The sequence below is a fragment of the Lygodium microphyllum genome, chromosome 28 (genome assembly GCF_053477565.2).
Source record: "Lygodium microphyllum isolate KBCC chromosome 28, Lygodium_microphyllum_v1.1.10, whole genome shotgun sequence".
NCBI classification, from domain to species: Eukaryota; Viridiplantae; Streptophyta; class Polypodiopsida; order Schizaeales; family Lygodiaceae; genus Lygodium; species Lygodium microphyllum.
Window position 1 is genome coordinate 98,765,714 of NC_141162.1, and position 21,275 is coordinate 98,786,988.

Sequence of the window (21,275 nt, forward strand, 5' to 3'; positions counted from 1 at the left end):
TTGTAGACATGTGCTTTTCCATCCCTATTTTGCCTTTGCATCCCTTTGTTAGCTTCATCTTTGTAGATATGTGCTTTTCCATCCCTCTTTTAATATTGAGTTAAACGTGATTTTATAGCTAATTTTTTATTAGTTAATTTTTTTTGTATGTGTTTAATATCATTGTTAAATATTGAATATTATTTTTATACTTATTTTAAAATGTTAGTTAATATTAATGTTTTATAATTTATCATTCACTGTTGTTTTTGTATTTTAAAAGTATATAATATATGTTTTATTACTAGAATTATTTATTTCTATTATTTTTATCATTATATAATTTTTATTTTATATTTTATATATGTAATCATGTACAATTAAAAACATATATGTTTACCTTTTAATACTCTCTCTAACTTTACATTGGTGATTATTTTGAATGGAGTTACTACTCTTTTGCCTTTGCATCCCTTCATTACTTCATCTTTGTAGGCATGTGCTTTTCCACCCCTCTTTTAATAATGAATTAAATGTGATTTCTAAACACATTTTTAATTAGTTTGTATGTTTTTTATATGTATTTAAATATCATCATTGAATGGTGAATTGAATTGACCTGATTAGTTTGGTTATTACTAATTTTATTATGTGTTTATTATAGTGGCATACTCTCTCTCTCTCTCTCTCTCTCTCTTGTTCCCTTTGTACCTTTGTCATACTTATTAAACTTTTCTTTTTAATTTTAATATTTTGAGTAATATTAGTTTCTATATATTTAATTTTTAAAGGTTAATTTGATAGTTTGCTTATATATACTCTATATTTTCTTTTCACACACACACACACACACACACACACACACACACACACACACACACACACACACACACACACACACCCCATATATATCTCTCGTGTTTTGATTATTATCTTTTTATTTAAATTATAATTATCCTCTTTCTATTGTGCCATATTTTCAAAATTACTTACATTTTTGTCTTTTCTATAAACTTAGATTTATAAATATTAGTGTAGGATTTATATACTCTATTTTGTGTTATTCTTTCATGCTCTCTCTCATGTATTTTTATTTTTTGTCTTCTATGTTTTTTATTGTTCTCTCTCTTTGTCTTTGTGTGTGTGTCAGAGAGAGAACCAGGGAGAGAGAAAGAGGAGAGAGAAAGACTGCAGGGAGAGAGAGAATAAGGGTGACGAGGAGAGAGAAAGACTAGAATTGGAGAGAGAAAGACAAGAAATATGAAGAAGCCATGGAAGCTTAGAGCAAGAAGGGAGAGAAAGATTGTAAAATGTATTGATTTGCCAAAAGATATTAAAAATTATAACTTCTCTCCTTATATACCAGTGTCTATGTGACATGGCATATTATTAGAATTCTAACTATTCCCAGCTTCTTACAATCCATCCCTTCCCAAAATTTTTTGTCCTCAAAAACAAACCTAGAAAGAACTAAAGAAGAGATGGATAGAACACAGTACTACTCTGTTTTACAGCTTTACAAATGAAAAATGAATGAAGAATTATCATTACAAGGGCTGAATTTGAAGAACGGAAAGAGGACCCCATTGTATACATGATTTGAAGAACTTCAGAAGCAATTGGAGCCATAGAATCTTCAACAAATAGTTCTAGAAGAAAGTAGACAGCTTGCTGAAATAATAGTCCCTGCTGGACCAAATCTGCCATAACTTTTGATAGAAGTGTCCAAATGAGATGTACCACATATCAAAATGAAGCTCTTGAAGAGTACTTTAAGCTCATGTAGATAGCTCAATTCTGAAAATGAAGTACGACAAAAACTGTTCTAAAACAGCGTGCTGTCCTGAACCAGTCTGCATCAATATTAGCTCCATAAGCAATAGGCTTCAGCCACCAATGTATCCCTCAAGTATGGATACTCATCCAATATTGAATCAGGTCTCCAAGAAGCCTCTTCAGAGAGTAAACCTCTCCATTTAATCAAATATTCCACAATAGAACGTGATCGAAGCTTCTTTTCACGCTGACCTATAACAGCCTCTGGGATGTACTGAACAAGACCATCTTCATCAATAGGTGGCAGCTCATCAACTAAATCCACTGGATCACCATAATAGGGCTTGAGCTGACTAACATGGAAGACGTTATGAATCTTTGTAGAAGAGGGAAGCTCTAGTCTGTATGCCAAATCTCCAATCCGCTTAAGGATCCTGTAAGGGCCATAGAATCTGTGAGCAAGCTTATTACTGGATCCATCTTTCAATGTAGAGTACTTGGATTTAGGCACCTTCAACAAAACCAGCTCTCCTTCCTGGAACTCTAAAGGCCTCCTCTTCTCATCAGCATACATCTTCATCTGATCTTGAGCCTTCCTTAGATTCACCTTGCATTGCTAAAGAAGGGTCTGCATTCTTTCCAACTCTTCCTTCCCATGAGGGTTGATCTTTTCATTAAAAATGACTGTGGGCAAGGGCACCTTGTAACCATACAAAGCCTCAAAGGGTGAAACTCCTATGCTCGCATGAGTGGAATTATTATAAGCAAACTCAGCCAGGTGTAACCAAGAATCCCATGAGGTTTGGACATCATAGCAAAAATGGCGAAGATAAATCTCCAACCATTTATTAACTCTCTCTGTCTGTCCATCAGTTTGGGGATGATAAGCCGTAGATGGAGCCAACTTAGTACCCATAGATGTAAATACCGCTTGCCAAAAGTTACTCATAAACTTTGAGTCCCTATCATGGACAATCACCTGCGGTAATCCATGTAATCTGAAAATATGCTCCATAAACTGGTTGGCCACTTGAGAAGCAGCAAACTGAATTTTTGTTGGGATAAAATGAGCTGCTTTGGTGAGTCTGTCAACCACCACATAAATACTATTCCACCCCTTCTTGGTAGTAGGTAAGCCAATGATAAAGTCCATACTAATATGAGTCCATTTACCTGTAGGAATAGGCAATGGCTGCAACAAACCTCCTAGCTTATGGGTGCTATCCTTATTTTGCTGACAAGGCATACACTTCATAACGAAGTCCTTGACATCTTTCCACAGTCCTTTCCAATAAAAGCTCTTGTTGATCCTGTCATAAGTCTTGAAAACTCCCAAATGTCCAGCTAAAGGCGAAGAATGCAACTCCTCCATAATTTTTCGCTTGAAAGAAAAAGTAGAGGGAATAACAATCTTGCCCTTCCACCAAATAAGACCATTTTTAAGCTGGTAATGTGAGTTTTCTTCCATAAGACCTTGCTGTAATTTCTGAAAGATTTGGCTGAATTCCTCATCTAAGAGATATGCCTCTTGTAGCTCTTCAATCCAATCACTATGTAATTCTGTCATGGCTGATACTTTGCAGGCCCACATACGAGAGAGAGAATCAGCCACTATGTTATCTTTGCCCCTTATATGAATGATGTCAAAGTCATAATTTTGTAATGTTGCTACCCATCGTCATTGCTTTGGAGTGAGATTTGACTGAGTAAGGAAATACTTGAGTACCTGATGATCACTATGTACTCTGAATCGGCTACCATATAAGTAATGGTGCCATTTCTTGATTGCATGCAGAATAGCCAACATTTCCTGGTCATAAACATTCATGGCCATCTCCTTATCAGTAAGCTTACGACTTTCAAATGCAATTACTCCATGCTCCTGAAGCAAAACAGCCCCAATGCCACGGCCACTAGCATCACACTGTATAGTAAACACTTTAGAGAAATCCGGGCATACAAGAATAGGAGCAGAGGTAAGTAATTCCTTTAACTGGTTGAAGATGCTATCTGCAAGAGCATCCCAAAAGAAAGCCTCTTTCTTCAACTTGTCAGTTAAAGGGGCTACAATTGCCGTATAATTCTTAATAAATCTGCGATAGAATGAAGATAGACCAAGAAATCCTCTAAGAGAGGTAGTAGTAGTAGGCGTTGGCCAATCTTTTATGCATTGCACCTTCCTGGGATCAGCCTGTATTCCTTTTTCACTGACTATATGTCCCAAGTATTCTACTTCAGTCTGCATGAAAGAACACTTCTTCTCCTTAGCAAAAAGCCTATGATGTCTCAACACATCAAAAACCTTCCTCATATGCGACAAATGATCCTGTAAAGTCTTGCTATAGATCAAAATGTCGTCAAAGAACACCAGGACAAACTGAAAGAGGAAAGGTTGCAGAATCTTATTCATCAGGCTTTGAAAGGTAGCTGGAGCGTTTGTAAGGCCGAATGGCATCACCAAGAAATGGTAGAGCCCACGATCAGTCCTAAAAGCAGTCTTGACCTCATCACCCTCTCTCATACGAATCTGATGATACCCTGATCTCAAATTAATCTTCGTGAAGAATCGAGCCCCCTTAAGCTCATCAAGCAAATCATCTATCCTGGGTATAGGATACCTGTTCTTCACTGTTATCTTATTGAGATCCCTGTAGTCAATGCACATTCTGAAAGATCCATCTTTCTTTTTGACTAATAGGATTGGGGATGCATAAGGTGAAGAACTTGGTTCAATGAATCCCATTTCAAGAAGCTCTTTGATTTGCTTGGCTACTTCCTCTCGTTCACATTTTGATAGTCTGTAAGGTGGCTTATTGATTGTCTTTGAGTTGGGTTCCAAATCAATGGGGTGATCCACCGCTCTCTTAGGAGGCAATGAAGTAGGTACTTCAAATAAATCTCTATACTCCTCAAGAAGAGCTGTCAAGGCTGGATGGTTTGCTGAATTGTTGGGCTGATCCTGTGTTTCTTTGTTCAAATGCAATACAAATATCTGTGAGTGCTTTTTGTACTCTTTCTTGAGTTGTTGAATGGTGATAAGCTAAAAATCAGATCTACTAGGGATTCCCTGTAAACGGATGAGCTATCCATTGGAGAAAAACTCCATATATAACTGTGAGAAATCCATAGTAATCCTGCCTAAGGTCATCATCCAATCACAACCAAGTACAATATCTATGGGCCCCATTTCCAAAGTGATCAGGTTTACTTTGACTTCAAAATTTTCAGCCATCTGCAAAGAAACCTGTGGGCAAATCTGTGTGTTGGTTTCCTCTTCACCATTAGCCACTTGTACTCGAATGGGCTGCTGTAAGTCGGTGGGAACACAATTCAACTTGTACATAATAGATTTATTGACAAAACTGTGAGTACTGCCACTATCTATCAAGATGAACACTGGCTTTTCACATATGCTTCCCTTCATACGAAGTGTATTAGGGTTCTTAGATCCCGTCCAAGCATCCATAGAGATAGAACAATTAGTGGCAGCAGGCAACTCATTACAAAATCCACCAGGATAAAATGGGATATCACCGCCTGGATCAAAAGGAAAAGAGTCAGATGGATCATAGAAGTACTCTTGTCCACCATCATCCTCGAAATCTTCATTTTCAGCATTGATTGTGACTGCATTAACTTCATTTATGTCATTTTCAAAGTCCTCAAGAACTAGCATACTCTGAAACTTTGGCTTGGCATTTTTGTATACACACTTTGAAGCATGGTTAGGAGTATACTTTTCTCCACACTTGAAGCATAAGCCTTTATCCTTTCTTTCCTTGTAAAGATCCATGGGAATATTTCTGGAATTTGTATTGGCTGAAGTGGACTTAGGCTTATTGTCACCTTGCTTAAATTCAACCTTTGGAGTGTTTGCTGTCCTGAAATTGCTTTGAAGCCTAGAAGCATTAAATGGAGGATAAGTTGGTATCCGTAAGCTCCCACTAGGCATATGATTGCTGCCATAATTGTTACCAACTTGCCCTTGCTTTAAAATAGTCCTTGGCTGTCCATAACTTGGCTGAAATGAAGACTCTTTCCTATACTTTCTTCCATAGCGCTCTGCAAGCTCAATAGCCTTGAAAAGTGAAGTAGGATTCTGTGCCACAACATCAGCTGACAAGGGTTCTAAACCATACATAAACTTGTGTAACTTGACCTCATCACTGATGTTTTCCACATACATAGTCAAGTTGAGGAATTGGTTTGTATATTCTCTTACACTTAGGCTCCTTTGTTCCAAACCATACCATCTTCGTTCTAACTTCTCTTTTTCAAGAGGTGAAACAAAGACTTCGGCCATAAGTGCCTTGAAAGCTTCCCAATTCTCAATAAGTACATTCTCTTTCTTGATATACCTCCACCAAGTGTGGGCAAATCCTTCTAAGTGCAAGGAGGCAAGGTGTATCTTCATATCATCAGTTTTAGGAAATATGTCAAAATAGGACTCCATCTTAGAGGTCCATTCCTCTAATTCTGATGGTGAAGATGACTGGCCATTGAATTTGGATAAAACAATTTTGTCCTTGAATTCTCTATCATGAAAGGGTTGCTGTCCCAAAACTGGCTGATCAGGATTTCTAAGTATAGAACCCCCAAATTGAGACTGAAATCTTCCAACAGGTGGTTGAGAATTACCATGTAATCTTCCTATTGGTAAGGCACCCCTGGAATTCTGAGTATGCAGTCCAAAAGTTTGAGTATTGGCTCCATTCAAACTGCCCAAATAGTCATCATATCTTTGTGAAGCTTCTCCTACTTCATACTGACTATTTGGTATGCCTCTTCTTCCAATGATCCCATCTCCATGACCATTTTGGTTGGATGGCTAAAGTGGGACTGAAGGGTCACTGTTTGAACAAGCCTTCTCATTAACTTCTTTTGATGCCACTTGCAATTGTATGAGTTTAGAGATTTGTGCCGAAAGTTGGTCATTGGACAATACTAACTTTTCCATAAGGGCCTTGGTTTGATCAGTAGATTGAACCATCTGATCCATTCTTGACAACATGGCCTCATGTCGCTCTCTATGCCTTAGTTCATGAGCACACAAAGTATCGTTGAGTATACTAATTTCTCCTTGTTGTTGAAACTCTTCAGGGTTCTCTTGAAGTGTACTTTCCATCATGGAATCCCTGATTTGCTGTGCATAGTCCTCCTGGACCTTATTTTTGCCTTTATGTCCTGCCATACTAGTGCAGTCCTGCAGTACCCCCTGTCAGTAAAACGGCTATAACTTTGGCTAGAAAACTCCGATTGCAAAACTTTTTTGTGCGAATCGAAGCTAACAATGCCCTCTTCGAGATAAGATAATAGCACGCTATAACAGGTTTAGGATAGAAAATTTTGTAACTGAATTTCAGAGTCTGAACTGTCCAGTCCTGCACCCTGTTTAGACCTGTAAGTGCCCTGTTTTGACCCTGTAATGCAAGAGAGTAACCTCAAATGGCTACCAAACCCTGCAAAGGGGTATATAGGACCTGTGGGTACCCTGTAGTACCTGCACCTGTGCTTCAATATCAAAGGGTGTACCTGTATCCACTTGTAAATACCCTGTGGGTAACCTGTAAATTCCCTGTTTTACCCTGTTTTAATCCAGTAGGTACTTGAGTCGTTGGAACGTCTTCAATCTTCAATTCTCCACTCGTTGTACCTGTGTGAGGGATAAAACGGCAGGACAGGCTCCCTACACGGGCTCCGAATCACCGGGAGGTGGGCAAAGTTCCCCTCGGGTCACTTGGTTGCACCCCTTCGGGATCTTCGATAGTGAGGGAGGGTCACCTCTCTTTTGTCCCACTATCTCCCCCGGCATCCACCTTTTTCCTCGGTGGGAATATCAACATGGCAGAGGCTAGTGTGCTAAGCAATCAGCATGATATGCAATTTCAAAAATATTCATTCAGCCTTTCATGAGATGCAATTGATTGAGATAAAAGAACTTGAGATGGGAGAAGGGTTTACCTATGCAATTCAGTGACTCACTAATTGCTAGTACTTACCCTTTTATAATATTTCAGCTTGGGTGAGAAAAAATTTCAACAAAACAGATCAAGGTTATGCATCAAGCTGATCAAATGATACCTATGATGAGTAATGGTTTGAATCAAAAGGAATTCAATGAAATAGGCTGAGATTGAAGAAAATTAATACTATTCTCTGATCTATTGATCAATCCAGTGAATTAATTGATCAATAACCTCTCATCAACAAGTGGAAGGCCATTAGCAATAGGATTATTGAGAGATTTCAGAGATTAGTAAAAGGAAAATACCTCCATTAAGCTTGAAAATTATAATGGATGTCAGCTTTAACCTCGTTGATGCAAAAGTTCTTCATACTCCATTATAAATCCATCATAAAGCTTGAAATCTCCATGAAATCAATCCATACATGCTTCAATATAATGAAATCCTTGAAGAATCAATACTCCAGCCTTGCTTGAACACTTGAACCTCAAAGATTCAAGCTCCTTGATGAAAAGCCCCAAAATAATCCTTCCATTTGAGCTTCATTGACATGCACGGGCTGAAATCTCTTCAATGTCTTCAATCTTGAAGTCTATCCAGCTTGTATTCAGCTTTAGAGAAGCCTTGAGGGTCGGGGAAGTCCAAAATTTTGAGAAATTTGAGCTTCCATGTCTATGGCTATGGCTGCCCTGTTGTGTATTAGGGTTTGAGCAAGAGAATGACTGATCAAGATGCTTCAGAGGCTGAAGATTGTTGCCAATCAAGTGCTTGATGAGTCCTTTAAGAGCTGAGATCAATGACTGAGGATGTGGAGCAGGCTGAGCAGGGAGTAGAGAGCAGGGAATTCAGCGCATTTTTCGGTGCATTTTTCGGGCTGTTCCTGGGCTGATCATCAGCAACAAACATCAAGTATGGTGCTCTTCCTAAAGCTTAGGCAACAAAGAACCTTTGCCCCATGCTTTGGCAGTGAGATGTTCAGCATAGAGAGAGATATTTAAAGAGGTTCTTGACATCCACCATGAAAGCTTCAGCCAAAAGCTTGAAGGAGAGAGAAGAGAAGCTCTCTTTTGAAAAGTAATTGTAGTTTAGCCTCTAACTAAGCCCGGTTAACCATCCTTTACCCTAGTTACCTTCAATTTTGCATAAAATTTGGTGACGTCCAGCCATTTAAGCCTTTACCCGCCATATCTAACCTTGGATATCTCCAGATGTAGTCATTTGCTAACTGTAGTTGTCCTGCAGCACTCCACTAGTCACTGTCTTGTACTATTTTTGTCTGAAATTGGTTTTGAAATAGGAAAATAGGAGTGAAAATGGAAGAAAATAATGGATCAAAGACTGAAGCTCTGATACCACTTGTCAGAGAGAGAACCAGGGAGAGAGAAAGACTGCAGAGGAGAGAGAAAGACTGCAGGGAGAGAGAGAATAAGGGTGACGAGGAGAGAGAAAGACTAGAATTGGAGAGAGAAAGACAGGAAAGATGAAGAAGCCATGGAAGCTTAGAGCAAGAAGGGAGAGAAAGATTGTAAAATGTATTGATTTGCCAAAAAGATATGAAAAATTACAGCTTCTCTCCTTATATACCAGTGTCTATGTGACATGGCATATTATTAGCATTCTAACTATTCCCAGCTTCTTACAGTGTGTGTGTGTGTGTGTCTCGAGTATTTTGATTATTATCTTTTAAAAGTTTAGTTATTATTGTTCTCTCTCTCTTTCTCATTTGTTTTAGTTATCTATCTTCTATTTTTGTATTATAAATATTTTTAAAAATTATCATGTCTCTCTTTTTGTTTTTTTAGATTTTTGTAATAAAATACATTAGTTTTATTTTCACAAGTATAAATACTTTTATCTTTTTATTAATAGAACTTTTAAAATATTAGTTTAGGGTTTATAAACTCTAATTTTCTCGCTCTCATATTTTTGTTTCTTGCTCTCTCTCATGTGTTTTGATTTTTTGTCTTCTAATTTTTGTGTAATAGGTCAATCTTGGTCATCGACATCTTTGGAAAATCAAGAAGTCAAGCTATAAGAGCTTGCTAGGAGTGTCGGTCATATAGAGGATGGAGTATGTGATTTATTTGCTCACAAAAATGACAACATTTTTGCAGTAGTATACATAGCACTTCTCTAGATGTACAAGTTACCTCTTTTAAATTTTTTCTCAATATGCTTTTGGTAATGTTATCCAAGATGAGTTATTGCTTAGACTCACCATCGAATCCATAGTTCCCTTAACATACATAATATTTGCAATACTTTTTTGAAGGAAAATTTTCATATTTGTATGAAATCATCTCTTAATGCAACATACATGGTCTATGCAGGGTGTTTAATGGAAGAAGTCCTTGGATAAGGGATAGCCAATGTACAAATCTATATCCAAAGAAGTTTGTACATGCAACTACAATTGATAACACTAGTTATCCTTTATATAGATGTTTAGATGATGGGAACAAGCTTAATGCCAAGGTAATATGAGATTGTGCCTTACAATCCTTAGTTGAGCTCCAAGTACAATGCTTATATAAATGTAGAGGTGTGCTAGACAATTGCAATAGTAAAATATTTGTATAATATATTTATAAGGGTCACGATCATGAAACTATTAGATTTACAACTATGTATGGTTCTATATCCAATAGAAATGATAGGTCGGATATTGATGAAACTAAGAGCTATTTAGATGAGTGATATGTATAAGCTTTCAAAGCATATTGGTGGATATTCAAATACAAGCTTCATGATGAGAAACTTGATATTTAATGGTTGCAAATTCATTTGCATGGAGAAAATAGTGTTGCTTTTCGTGACTTTGATAATATTCACAATGCAGTCCAAAATGAGAATGCTCAAAAAACAACTCTTACAAAGTGGTTTACTTGCAATGGCCTTCATCTTGAGGTTTTTTTTTTTTTGGTACCAAGACATTCTAATGCATTGGGTTTGGAATGTGTAGAAAAAAATATGGATGAAGAGGAAGCAAGGAAATACATGTAATTCAATTTATTTTGTTGCTCTTACATGTGGAGAGAGATACTACTTGTATCTACTGCTCACTATATGTGAGGGATACACTTCATACGAGGCATTACACACAATCAATAATGTGTTGTATTCTACATTTAAGGAGGCTTGAATAGCAAATGATTTATTAGAAACTGATGCAAAATGGGAAATATGCTTGCAGCAAAGCTACATTCATGTAAACTACTACATAATTAACACTTTTGTTAGTGTCTACTTTGGTATTTTTCTCACTTGCCCAACCTAGTGTACTTTGGAAAGAGTATTTGGTGCGACTAATGGAGGATATATGCATCAATTATCTTAACAAAATAAAAAAATATTTATTTCCAAGATATGGCCAATAATCAAGCTTTGATCCATGTTTAGGATATTCTACATCAACATGGACATACTTTACCTAACTATTATGGTCTACCCATGGTTAATATGCAAGTCCATGAAAATCCTTTGATTCTCGATGAACAAGTTTATGACAGGATAGAAGAAGAAAATATATTCTTGGATATGCAAAGTATACTTAATGATGAACAAAGGAATTCCTTTATAGTAATAATGGATCCTATTGAAATTGGATATGGTAAAACATTTTTCTTAGATGGCCCAGATGGTTTGAGAAAATTTTTTCTATATAAGTGTTTGCTTGCCAAGCTTTGTAGTCAAGGTCACCTTGCTATAGCTACAATATTCTCTAGCATTGTTGCATTACTTTGGCCACATGGTCATACAAGGCATCCAAAATTCAAGTTTCCATTACAAGTAGATAATCATTCTACTTGCAATATACTTGTTTAAAGTAACCTTGTAGCGTTGTTAAAAGAGACAAGTCTTACTTTATGGGATGAAGCTCCAAAAAAATGCTTTCTCTACAATGTTGAATATCTTAATTCCCTTGACCTTGGTGAAGGTATTCCTCCCCATATCTTACTTCTAAAAGTAAATGCTCAGATAATGTTGCTCAATAATTGAATCCTTCCAAAGGTTTGTGCAACGGTACTAGACTTATATGCATGACATTTAACAATAATGTCATTGAAGCAAAGATACCAACATGGACAAATATTGGGGATAAAGTATTTACTCCAAGAATAACTTTCATCCTAACTATAGTACAACTTTGTTTCTCCATGAAACGTTTGTAATTCCCTGTCCATTTAGCATTTGCAATGATCACAATTAACAAATCTCAAGGGTAAACACGATCATATTTGGGGTTATATACGAAAACTCTAGTCTTTACTCATATGCAACTCTATGTTGCATTCTCAAGAGCGAATTCACCAGACAAAGTAAAATTTTTTCTTAATGACAAAGAGAATATGGTAAATATTATTATCAACATTGTGTACAATGAGCTCTTGCAGAAAACCTTATAGTCTATCATTTTCCTCTTCAATAAGAAGCTCTATATATTGTCAAACAATTGGCATTATCTTTCCTTCCTTTCCTTGATGACTTATTTTCATTCAAAATATGTATACATAAAATTTTTGACACCATCAAACATAATTTCTTTGCATATTTGTTTACGTATGGATAAAGAAATTTTGAAGAAAGTAGTATAAGCTCTCATTCTCTATTCAGTAGTTCAATCTTTGTTTTCTGACTCTATATATGTATTTGTGTCTAAACATTCACATGTAATTAATAACTTTACCACTATTAGCTTGAGAAGATTTTAAAAATTTAAAAATGATGATATTTAGCATTTTCTTTGGTTACTTGTTTACATATATACAAAGTAGTTTTATACAATGTATTGTAAAATTACATTTTTTTCATATAATTTTTTAAAGTTTTGAATTTTCTTAAGCAAGTATTGTTTCAATTTCACTATCATAAATTTTTAAATCTTTAATCTATTTGCTTATTTTTTAAAAAATTTTTATTCTTTGGCTGTAAGGTGACTAAAGAAATTCAAAAATGATAAGGTGTTTTATATTTATAGTTGAGATTATTAAAAAGCCAATAATAAAAACTAAATTTTGATGCTTTTGTAAATATGTTTTATTAGATGACTCAATTAATCTTCCAATTTAATTGTGCCTCACCTCTTATCAAATGCAATTGCGATAGACATTACGCCCATTAGCAATGAGCGATATCATTTGTAGATCTCTTGTGAGGGTAATCAAAAGATTACCAAAAAAAGATGGGTTTACCAATAGAAACTCTCATTCATGTATAAAGACTTTGTATTATGGTTATATCCAATGCTATTACATCAGGAAAATAGATGATGACTATACTATACACCACTCACACACTAGGTGGATACCAAGTAATTAGAGTAAATGGGAGTTCCAAGATATCTCATGCTTTGTTACTTTGCATTAGTTTCATTTGGATTCCGTTGATTGCTCTACCAATGCTAAAGGTCAGCATATCGTCATCCCAAGTAATACTTACACAATTTTACCTCTTTGTTGCATAAAATACTATTAGCAAAATCCATTATTTTTAATTTTGATAAAAAAAATTTAAGGTATGGCGAATTTGAAAAACATTCTTAGCTTAATTTTAGATACACTATAGAACCATATCAAAAAAATATTTAAATATGTCAATACATTTATAGAGAATGTTGTTACATATATAAAGTCAAATGAGATGTACATTATGATATGAAGTAGATCAAGTAGTACAAATATTGGTACTTCGAACTCGATGTGAAGTGGCAAGAGAATCTTGGTGTGAAGCACTGGGAGAATCTAGGTGCATGCACCTAGTATATGTTATCATTTGGCTTTATCAAATGCTTTCTCTAGATCTTGATCAAAGGAGTAATTTAGTTTAATAAAGACTTATAACTAAATGTGCAATTGTCATGAAGTTCAATATGGATTCATAAGTAGACATCACTTTTATAAAATCATATTGCATGGGATGTATTTCAGATCCCAATAGGACTGACTTCAAGACCATTCCAGATTTGTAAATGCATTCAAATCTCTGAATTTTGGACTCCTACTCATGCTCAAGTACAAGATCTTGAAGGCATAAATAATGCCAGTCAGTTCACGTTGATTTAGTATATCCTTCGTGTGTACTCAAAGATTGAGATGCATCTTACTGCATTCACATAGAATACCCTGCAATTAATTGCTTGTCATAGTGCAAGATGCACTTCATCATTCAGCCTGCTAGTACAGCTCCAAACTTGAAAATCCAATGCTCATAGCATGCCACTAAACATCCACACTTCATGTGGCAAAGACTGAGTATCACTAGGTATTAGTAAGCTTTAATGAGTTCCATTATCATGCCCAGGTGTGTGTACAGAATCTTAAGTCCATTAACAAGCATCCATGACATCAAGTATGACATTTATCAAGCATTGAATGCTTTTAAAAAATTGATCTATAGGTGAAGAAGGTAGACACATATATCATGGCATCATGCTACCTACTAGCCACATTTTTGGATGCAATGCACTAATTTAAATTATCTTGTCATTTGGCAATTGATATGCCACACATAGGCTACATGTACAAAGCACCAAAGCTTCCCATTCTTATCAGTTGAGAGCACATGCAATCTTCTTCATGTTCACGCTGAATTTCAAGAGTTGGGGATGACCACTTCCTGCTGCAACTAGTGAGTATTACCAAACACTCATTTGTATCAACCGTATTCCACACAAAGGCCTCAATACTCTCAAAGCATTAGGCCACATTCGAGCTGATTTGGCATGAGTTTAATGATGTTCATTCTCTCTCTTCAGAAACAGGTGAAGACTAGCATAAATCATGTGAACTATTGCTTGTATTCTTCAAGTCAATGCTCACTAATAAGAGCTCTAATACGTGCCTTCTTTTAATCCTTTTGAATGGCTCTAGCAAGTTCTGACAGTGTTAGATACCAAGAACCCCACATACAACTCCTTTAGCTCTTGTTCATGGCTGTCCCGCACTTCTTTGCTACTGCAGAGTTTTGTCTAGCCCCAAACTCACACGTCCTACTCACCACAATGCCACACTCACCAGGCTCGCACCATAGGTTCCAGGCTTCATGGCTCTGATACCATGTTCAGAGACAAAGAGAGAGAGATTTCATGACACAGAGCTAGCAGCTCTCATATTATCCCTTTTCTTATTATTCAAATAGTCACACATTACTGAAGTAGTCTAATACATCTTTATCTAGGTAGGTCAAAACCACACTGCTCTAATAACTCCATCTAAGTCATAACCTGACTTATTTGGTGATGCACACATGCTAGAGTCAGCTGGACACCTAGCTGTCATGTCACGCATACATGCAACTTGAGCTTGAAGTCTCAACATATACTATATCTCAACTACTAGCCCTTAATAAAATTGTTCCCTAACTAAATAGCATCTAAACTAGAAGTGTCAAATCAAAACTCAGAGCCATGACTATCAAGAAGAGAATTGCCCATATATACAAGGGGAATTTGCCCTAATTTTAGCTGATAGGCTACTATTCCCGCCTTGAGAGTAAGAAAGTTAAAGGGAGGAGAGAGATAGAGGAGTATTTCCAACATTGTTGCCAGATTGGAGTCACCGAGTTATTTAATACTCCCATGAGGATACCTCATCCCAACCTTGAGGTTGCTAACAACTCTCATGGAAGAGAGAGTTGTGATTTCATACCATCCCATGCTCTCCATATCGGCCAATTCACCACCACTCTTCTCTTCTTTATTATCACCACATTTTCTCCCCATATGGTCTCGATCCTAAGATTTTTGCTCATGCCTTGAGGGAGAGAGCAGAGCTTGCAATTTTATCCACATTAGATTGCCACTACTATCATTGGTTATCATCATCTTACTCTATGTATCCACTACTATCATTGTTATCATGGATGAACTACTATCCTATTATCAAGCAAGAGGGTATCCCATCCATAACCAAGGTTGGCCTCATCAATCTCTTAGTAAGGGGGGAGAGAAGCTCATTCATGTCAACCCCCCTCTACTTATTGATGAGTTATTCTTGAAATTTTTCAAAGCAATCAAGACCATCCAATATCTAGTATGATGCAAGCTATCAAAGTGAAAAGCGCATGAATGGCACCCAAAGAGGAGCACCTTAGATTGGGAGCATGCATCACAACACTGGCAATTCCATATACATTTCAAGCCTTCCACATTCCTTCTAGTACATATTGACCTCTTGTATTGAAAAAGTCTTTGATGTACAAGTAAGACATGTGGCTTGATAGAAAGGAAAGTGTTATTGCTTGAAATACTCTCAGTAAAAGGATTGACTAGAGAAACCTTCTTACAGGGACTAAGTTAAACTAGTACAACTAATGGTAGTTACCAAAGGTCATTAAGAACCATGCTTAGGAAGGCTTGGTAGAATTATGAATTTGAAGTACTTATGTGTTCAACTTGCACTATGAATAAGTGATGTAACTCTTGTATGAATTGTTTGCATGTTGACAAAGTTTATACCCAACATGTGCTTTTAATAGGGCCTAGATTTACTCATGTGAACCTTCTTCAATGAATGCTCCTAAATTTCAAGTGTTACTATATTGTGCTTATGGTTGTGAGGAGCTTAATGTAAGTAGCTCACAATATGGATGAAACTTGAATTTCTAAGAAAAATATCTTAAGATGACAATGAAATGATGGACATCAATCACTTTAAGAAGTGGGTTATCAAACCCCAGAGAGAACCCAATGACTTCCAAAGATGGGAAGAGGGATCATAACCTCCAAATTGAAACACAAACAAGAAGGGAAACTTCGGAATTGTAAATCAACTTGGCACTTAAGAGCTAGGATACAATCTCCCAAACTTAAGAACCCTCATGCTTAAGCTTGCAAGGTATAACCTAGAGACCTTGTGGAAAGGAACCTTACCTCCTTAAGACTTGTTTATGGCCACCAATGTATTCTTATGATTGTAATAGCATTGTCTTGATCATTACTTAATGTCCTTAAAGGTAGTTATTATATGATGTCTCCTGTGTAAGATGTGGAATAGATCACTTATCACATAGATTGTTAGGCAATACCTTGAAGAGTTTTTTTAGACTTTTCTCAAAAAGGAATGTCTTGCTAGATAAGTAAGCTGTTTTCTTTGTTGTGAATCATGGAATATCTTGATTTGACATCCATCCTATCAAATCTAGTGGGTGAGAGATGTCCCCCAAATTCCTTGTCAAAGCTCCTCACTAGAAGCCATTTTCGCCTGGTGTAGTGGACCAATGCTTTGTGCAAGAGGTCTTCCATAGGGGGAAGGTTCATTCATACGATGAAATGGGAACTAGTCAGGCTCTAGTATCGCCAACCTAGGATGGAGATGAAGACCCTTCCAAGCCCAATGTGCATATTGAGAAGCCTTGAATTCTAGATAAGGGGCCACATGATGCCAATAAGGTGATGCACCTTGGATAGGTGGGTCTTGTAATCATATATGGATTCTGAATAAAAGAATTTATTTGAAAGGACTAGCTCCCCTTATTTTTATATCAATGTTCTGATATTATGTGAATGAATCCAATGTAAATGAATAATTAATGAACTTGTTATTATAAGTACCAACAATGTGTTAGGTAGACAATTGATGATTTGGGTGCATGAGTAGAAAGTGGATGGATGTCTCCCCTAATGAGAGTATCCTATGCCTAGGTGGGACCAATTAGTCAAGTGGCTTCCTTAATTGGAATACTAAGAACAAACCCAACATAGGGTTGAGTCATAGAATCCAATTAGCACCATTATAGGGGGCTAGAGTCAGATTATGCTATGGCAAAGAGCTTGATGCTCAGCTCCCCCCTAATTTCTCACTTTATTTGAACCAAGTGTTGTGCTAGTCTACTCTTGTTCTTGATTGGTTACAAAGTGATCCTTCTCAATCAAGCACTAGATTATTGTTAGGAGACCTAGAAGTTATAGGAATTGTAGGCTAATCCTTGTGGGTTGAAGCCATGGCACTTTACTTGTGAGGTAGACTTAGAGACCATCTAACTAGCTAAGTTTGTGCATTTCATGGGATCTAGATAGTGCTACTCAGGAACTGTACCGACTTTGGTCTCTAATACTACAAGCACATTGAACTACATGTTGATGCCATCTAATACTTGGATCTTACTACATGGACTATGGGTGTCTTGAGGAATATTGGAAGGTTTTAATGCTCAATTTTGGGCTGATTTATTGATGGTAAAATAGAGATACTTGGTTGGTTGCAATTGTAAGAAACTTCTTGGTTGCTACATGTCGTGTAAGAAAGTCTTGATACTTATAGAAATGTCTGTGAACTTTCGAATGAAAAGGAATATGTTTGGAACGCCTTAAGGGGTTTTTTGAATGAGAGAACATTTAGAATTTAGCAGAGAACTTGTTGCTGGTAACTCACAGTTGATATGACAGACAACTTGTCTTTATATTTATTGGATTGATTGGAGGGCATACAAGCACCCTGTTTGAGAAAAGTACTTGGTTTGTAGGAAGTCAACTAGGGATAGTTTTTATTACTGCAATGAATACATTGTGTGGCAGACATGGAAAATGCAGAGAGAACATATACTATCACTTAGATAGTGGGTTACAAACTTGATAAAAATAATTATGCTATTTGGAAGTTTCAGATGGAGAACTTTCTGATCGAAAAGGGTTATTGGGATTTAGTTATGGATGCTGAAACTAAACCCAAACTTCCTGACATAATTCCTACAGCTGAACAGAAACGGGCACATTGTGCATAGATGGAAAGAGCCCGACGAGTGTTGCATTAATTGTATTTGTGCATCTTTGATGCAATGGTCATGCACATAATGAGCTGTAAGTCACCAGAAGATGCTTGGAATATTTTGATGTGATATTATGGCACGACCACTAGCGCTTGCAAAATCCAACTAAAGCAAAAGTTCAACAATATGGATCGGAAAGGTCGATGTATACAGGACTATATAACTGAAATTAAGATCATTGCAGATCAACTAGCACTAGTTGGAGAGCTGATGTTGATGATGAGGATTTAGTGGCTTTTAATCCAAATGGTTTGGGACCTAGATACAAATCATTTGACATCTCTATATCTGTGTGGGCTGAAATGCCAGACTTTAATGAGCTTGTGTCATTGTTGATCTCCATGAAGAAGTCAAATTGGGGTTAACTATAGGATCAAGTAGCTCTAAAGGCAAAGATGATGTATTCTATTCTAGTCAACGAGGTCGTAACAATCGAGGAAGATGGTTTGCTTGTGGACGAGGAACACAGCAACATGCATCTCACAATAGTAATGCCCTACAAGGTCAGTAGGCAAGAGGTGGTGGTCATTCTAGAGTAAGGGGGAGATCCAACCCTAGGGGCAGAGGATCCTGACAGTCATAGCATACTCATGAAAATTTGAATAAAGATAAGGATTGTCACTACTGTGGCAAGTATGGCCACATTGCCAAAGAGTGCTGGAAAAAATAGGCTAATTTAAAAGGCAAACAACAAGGACATTATGTATCATCAAGTCATACAAAGGATGCTTCCACTAATGACAGATTGTCTGCATGACATATGTTCAAGACCGTGCACCTAAGAATGCTGAAACAGATAATATTTGGTACATTGATTTCAAAGCTTCAAATCACATGACACCTCATGGTGATTGGTTTACAAATATGGTTCCTAAAAAGAATGGATATGTGTGTACAGGGGATGATACTCAATACACCATTGAGAATAAGCGTGTAGTACCCTTGGTCATACATGATAGGTAGAAGAAAAGTTTGCATGATGTATTGCATGTGCCCTACATTACAAAAAACTTGTTATCAGTTGGTCAAATGACTGAACAAAACTTGCAAGTTTGATTTAATAAACATGGATGTTTCATTGAAGAGTTTGGTAATGGCTGTAAGCTCATTGCTTGAGGTCACAGACATGGTAGAATGTTCACATTGGATGCAACATTACCTCATTTGAAATTAGCCATGTTTGCACAAGGCTAGGGCACCATTAGAGATTTGGAAATATGGCACAAAAGGGTTGGTCATGTAAATATTTAGTGGCTACAAACTATGCAAAGAAAGCAGTTTGTGATAGGATTACCAAAGTTTGCATATAGTGAGATTGGTCGTCTGTGATGCATGCTAGTTTGGCAAACAATCTCGCCTTCCATTCGTAAAGCATGTTTGGAATAGTATGAGACTATTATAGTTTATACACTCTAATGTATGGGGACTAGCCCATAATGCGTCTCTAGGAGGATCTAAATACTATGTGACTTTAATAGATGACTTTAGTTAGTATACATGGTATATATCTTGAAACACAAGGATGAAGTGTTTGCTATTTTTAAAGAGTTCATAAGGCAAGTTGAGAAGGAATTTGACTACTACATCTCATGCTTGAGATCTGATAGTGGTGGGGAATATGTATCTAATGAGTTTGATCGATACTTAGATATAAATGGCATTCACAGGCAACTCACATGTAGTTACACCCCACAACAGAATGGTGTGGCTGAAAGAAAAAACAGAGTGCTTATGGAGACTACTCGTGTGATGCTAAATGAAAAAAACATGCCATTGTACTATTGGGATGAGGCTATTATGACAACCATGTATGTGGTGAATCAAACCCCCATTGCAGTTGTACATGACATGACTCCATACCAGAAACTCTATGGGCACAAGCCTTTGACATAAGTCACATGAAAGTTTTTGGCTATATTGCATATGCTCATATCCTTGATGAGAAACATAAGAAACTAGATCCTAAAGCACACAAGTGTGTTCATTGGTTATGCACAGGAGAGGAAAGCATATAAATGTTATGATCCATCTACTAGAGATATATTTTTTAGTAGAGATGTCATATTTTATGAAATGCCTTCATGGTATGCATCATCTACTACTGTGCCTGCTACTGATATGCCTTTAGAATTTGTTCTCTTATTATTTCGTAGCAGAGTGCTTATGTCTCCAAGCCTATAAGTGGTGGATCCTCCAGTGTATCTCCATGGACGGGTAGACTGAGAAGTTCTGCATCACCATCCACTGACACCACTATGTCAGTGAGGGGGAGAAATGAGGTAGAAAGCAGAGGAAAAGAAAAAGTTAATGATGATAATTTTGGCATGATGACTTTTGGTTGTGATTCAGCTGATAGTTTTGATAGTGAACTTGGTATTCCATCTATTTTTACACCTGGTGCTCGATAGAGCAGGTATGTACCGCCTCATGAAAGAGGGGAATCAAGCAGTGCACCGTAGTTGAGATGCTCATAGAGGGTCAGATACCCAATGGATAGACTCACATACATTGGATATTCTGTAAAACACTATGATATGAGGCAACATCAGTGGATCAAAGTCTTATAACAGTATGATTTTTTGAGATCAAATATAGACTGGGCAAAGAGAATATAATTGCAGATGCTTTAAGCCGCAAATGATTTCTCGATGCACTTATCTTAGAAGAACCTCTTAGAGCTAAAACACTATCTACAATGATATCAATGCCTAGCAATCCCATCATCAAGCTAGCCAAGGAGAAGGTGAATAATGATCCCAAATATCAACAAATGCTGAAGGAAATTCAGAA